At 42.1% G+C, this 4,959-nt stretch overlaps 2 non-coding genes across 2 annotated transcripts; both read right to left on the bottom strand.

Annotated features, from left to right (window-relative positions):
* Positions 1 to 543: 543 nt before the first annotated feature.
* LOC112085972 lies at positions 544 to 650 on the bottom strand. The gene has a single exon (XR_002899221.1). It is a non-coding gene; the product is annotated as a small nucleolar RNA R71 (small nucleolar RNA).
* Positions 651 to 3,578: 2,928 nt separating this feature from the next.
* On the bottom strand, positions 3,579 to 3,686 carry LOC112085978. The gene has a single exon (XR_002899227.1). It is a non-coding gene; the product is annotated as a small nucleolar RNA R71 (small nucleolar RNA).
* Between the last annotated feature and the right edge of the window lie 1,273 nt (positions 3,687 to 4,959).

Raw genomic sequence — 4,959 nt, 5'->3', positions numbered from 1 at the left:
AATGAGCATCAGGCTCAAAAACCTGATCACGGTCATAGAGCTGGTAATGGTATTGGAATTCAAGCTCAACAGGCTCAGATCCATCAGGCACACGCTCATGGTAACCAGAACCAAGACCTACCTCAAGTTAACCAGCCACAACCTTTACCCAACCCACCCATACGTCATCAGCCTCAACCAGTCTTTGTTGGTGAGAATGACCGAGCTTATGCACACCAGTATGGAGCAGGAATCAGGCCACCTCCTGTCCAAAACAACAACTTTGAGGTGAAGGCCTCTTTGATCAATATGGTTCAGAATCAGAAGTTCCATGGTTTACCTATGGAGGATCCCTTGGAGCATCTGGATCAGTTTGACAGAGTTTGTGATCTCACTAAGATCAATGGAGTATCTGAAGACAGCTTCAAACTGATATTGTTCCCGTTCAGCCTTGGAGATAAAGCACATCATTGGGAAAAGAACATCCCAAGAGGATCTATCCACACATGGGAGCAATGCAAGATTGCCTTTCTATCCAAGTTTTTCTCAAGCTCAAGGACTGCAAAGCTAAGGAACCAGATTTCCAGCTTCACTCAACATTCTAATGAGACCTTTGGAGAAGCTTTGGACAGGTTTAGAAGCTACACAAATAAGTGTCCACATCATGGCTTTTCAGAAGCCTCACTCCTTTGCACTTTGTATAGAGGAGTTGTTCCTAAGATCATGATTCAGTTGGACACAGCATCAAATGGAAATTTCTTGGCAAAAGAAATCAATGCAGCTATGGAACTTGTTGAGAACTTAGCCATGAGCCAAGACACTTATGGGGAAGATTATGATAGAAGCTATAGAGGAGAAGATTCTGGTAGACACCAAGGACTGGAAGAGAAGTTTAAAGTGCTGAATATAAAGCTTGACAAAGCCCTAGCTGCCACTCAAAAGCCTATACACTATGTGAGTGAGGAGAAGAGATGCTTCACAAATATCAATGAAGAGGGTCTCACTCAAGAGGAGTTGCACTTCATTGGGAATCAAAACAAGTTCAATGGTTACAACAACTTCAACAAACACCAGAACTTGTCCTATAGGAGCAACAATGTGGCCAACCCCCAAGACCAAATATACACTCCTCAAAGCTTTGTCCAACAGAATCAGTACCAAGGTAACTCCCAAGGTCAACAGGGTTTTCAGCAACCAGCGGTTCATAATCAAGGGAATAGCTTCAATAACCAACTCAGCTTCCAGCAACAGAGGCCACCACCTCCTGGTTTTGCCCCACCACCTGTTCAACAAAGTCCTGATTTCAATGTTGTTCTCCAACAGCTCTTAATAGGACAACAAAAGATGGTATCCGACCTGGAGACACTAGGAGCTGAAATAAAGGCTATTAAAAAGAACAAAGGCATCTGCACTTTTGAACCACAAGTATATCTTCCTTGTAAAGCTCTTCAAAACTCAAAAGATTACTGCAACGCCATCTACTGCAATGATGACCATTCAGCTGCTGTGCAAGAAATATAAGACCTTCTCTATGGTCAAGTCTCTAGTGAACCTGCACAAACTCATGCACCTTGCAACATGGTTTACACTTGTGACAATGAGCTTCAAGAGCAATTCTCAGAAGATGAAGAGTACAGTTTGTTTGTAGAAGATGCAAACCCTGGAGACAATTCATCTAGTAGCTGAAACAGTTCAAATCCTCTTACCCAACCCCTCTCACCACAGTCCAAGAGAAGCGCAATATCCACTTCTATGTGTTCAAGGAACAACTCCACAATGTTCAAACTGACCAACCAGTTGTTAAGTAAAAAAGGCTTGCAAAGAAGAGATTTCCAAAGGAAAGAAGGCAGCTGCTGAGGCTGGTGAAGCTAGTGCTGTTGGTGCTGATGATGATGGTATGCCTCCACCTCAAAAACGCTATGGAGGAAACAGATACCGCTTTGACGATCACAATTGGGAAGAGCCAGGCACCTCAAGATTTATAGCTCAGCAAAAGATTGGTGTCCTTCAGTAATGGTGCAAGTATCAGGATAAAACAATACACAAGATGGCTAAGTGTATCAAGAAGATGAAAAAGAGATTCAATAAGCTTGAGAACCCATGCAAGGAAGGATCTCCACCACCAGTTTCACCAAGACGCCAAGAAGAGGTTGGAGAAAGTTCCACCACCTGAATAGCATTGGTACCATACGACAAACAGTTGGTTATGATCACGACAGTGACATAGTCATACCGCCGTACTCTAGCTCTAGAACCTTATATTTTGATATCCGTCAATCCCAATCTATCATCCCTAGTGTTAAAACCGATTATGATCCCTATGGAGTTCCCGAAAGCTCAGCGTTTTTAGCCATAGTTTACAAACCAATCAATTTTTACTTGCTTATTTAGATCTACATTTCAATTGCTTTAGTTCGATATTTTGTTGCTTTATTTGCTTTCTATTCGATTTTTCTACTTGTTTTTTAGGATAGATTTATTTGGTTTCTTTAGTTTTAGTTTAATCCATGACAAATAACCAACCTCTAAAACCAATCTAGTCTAGACATAAAGTTAGAAATCGTAGAAGAATAGCAGGCACACAAATCTCTGTGGATTCGATCCCGAAATACTACAACTGATTAGCTGTGCACTTGCGGCTTTCATTTGTTTTTGTTAGGGGTAAAACTTGTTCCCTCAAGCAGTTGACACGCATCAAGTTTTGTGGCGCCGTTGCCGGGGATTTGTTTCGCTGCCTTTTGTTATTTTTCTGGTTCTAATTTCAGTTTTAGACACCTGATCTCTAGTTCTTTCTTAAAGTTTGCTGAATTTTCTTTCCCTTCTTTTTTTTCTCTTAATTTCATGAATACCAGGCGCAGACCTGTAGGAAACATTCCACTTCTTGACGAGATAGACAGACACGAAAGAGAATTTCGAAGACTTAGACCAACGCAAGGAATGGCCAACAAGGACCAGCCTGGAGATCCTATTAACCGAGCTTTAAATATGGATCAAGATGGGTCCGAACATGGAGAAAATGAAGAGAATGATCACAAAGGAGGTGATCATGCTCGACAAGATGGAGAAGAGGATGAGGTTCCTCCAAGAAACCATCAAAACCGCGAGAGAGGAGAACGTGAAGACCTTGATGCACCTATCAATGCAGCTGATGGTGACCACCAGGGAATGCAGCCGAATGGACGCGTTAACCGCCCTGTTTAGCCAGCAAATCAACACCGAAGACAAGCCAGGAACCATAGCATAGCTGATTTCGATGCACCTACTCAAAATTTTCAGAACTGATCCGCAATTCAAGTACCATTTCCAAACCGGAATAAGTTTCAAGTCAAGCCTCAAATCATCTCATTGTTGAAACAAAACCAACTCCATGGAGTTCCTTCTGAACATCCAATGGATCATATCGAGCTCTTTGAAGAAATCTGCAGCATGATGAGATCAAACCAAGTTCCAGCAGACTATTTAAAGTGTAAGTTGTTCCCTTTTCCATTAGCAGACAAAGCTCACTGTTGGTTGAAATCTTTGCCTGCAGGATCGATTACTAATTGGGAAGAATGTAAAACTGTTTTCCTGAATCACTTCTATACTAAGTCAAGGTCGAAATTGTTGAGAACAAAGGTCTCAAGCTTTCAGTAAGGACCGACTGAACGTTTCTATGAAGCCTGGGAACGTTTTAAGGAGTATGAACGTGATTGCCCTCCCCATGGATTTCCCGGATCAAGCCTGCTGAGCACATTTTACCGAGGTTCGCAACCAAAATAGAGACTTTCGCTTGATACAGTTAGCAATGGAGATTTTGGACAAAAGACGATAACACAAGGAAGAGCCCTCATCGAGAATTTGGCTCAAGCCAATAGCAATGATTGTCCTGAATACGATCGCTCGACAAAGCAAATCGGAACAGACAACAAGGAGATAACCGAGTTGAAGAACATGATGAGCCAGCTTTTGAAGAGCAACAATCGCCCAATCCATGTTTGTGAGACCAACAATGGCACAGAAGACGGAGGACCTAGTATTATCGATCAAATTAATCAAGCCTTTCAAGAAGAAGAGGTGAACTATGTAGGAGCACAAGCACCATATCCAAATCGCTTCAACAATGGCTTCAATTACAACTTCCGGAATGCAAGTTACAACAATCTCTCTTACCGCAATCCAAATGTGGAGAATCCTCAAGATCAGTACTACCCACCACAGCAAAAATCCTTCCAAAACAAATTCCAAGGTGGAAATTTCGGAGGGACAGGAGCTTATCAACCACGACAGCCCTATAACTATCAAGGTACGGGTTTTAACAATCAATTTGTACAACAGCAAGGAGTCACGACGAACCAGCTAGCTTCACAAATCGGAAGACTTGAACAGTACATCCAACAGCTTGTTATGACAAATGAGAAAGCATCTAAAGACATGAACGTGAAGGTTGACTGCATGTACAATGACCTGAACGGGAAGTTTGAAACTTTATCTTCGCACGTCAAAAAGCTAGACGTACAAGTTGTCCAAACAGCCGACTCTATGAAGAGGCAAAGTGGAGCTCTTCGCGGAAGAGTGGAGGATAACCCTAAGAGGTTTTGCAATACCATAACCACACTGTCCGAAGAAGAAGCCAGAACCGATGGAAAGGATGAAGAAACCCCAATCTTTGTACCACTTTACAAGGATGTCGATGCAAAGCAACCACCATTCAAGCTACCTCAACGTTCACCGTTTCAAAGGCTTACAAAAGCCGACGATCCGGGATGTTTTGTTTTCTAATGTTTCATTTCAGGAATCTGTGCGATTCTGGAGCCAATGTCAACATCATGTCAAAGACATTTGCCAAAAAATTGGGCATAAAAACTTTAAAAACATCGACGGTCAAGGTTATCTTTGGAGATTCATATCAAAAAGATACTGAAAGGGCGATTCATGATCTACAAGTTCTAGTAGGGTACAAGATTGTTCCAGCAGATTTCCAAGTCTTGGAAATGGATCAAG

The sequence above is a fragment of the Eutrema salsugineum genome, unplaced genomic scaffold, assembly GCF_000478725.1.
Source record: "Eutrema salsugineum unplaced genomic scaffold, Eutsalg1_0 scaffold_26, whole genome shotgun sequence".
NCBI lineage: Eukaryota > Viridiplantae > Streptophyta > Magnoliopsida > Brassicales > Brassicaceae > Eutrema > Eutrema salsugineum.
Note: the sequence above shows the minus strand (reverse complement) of the source record. Positions and strands in the feature narration are given on the sequence as shown.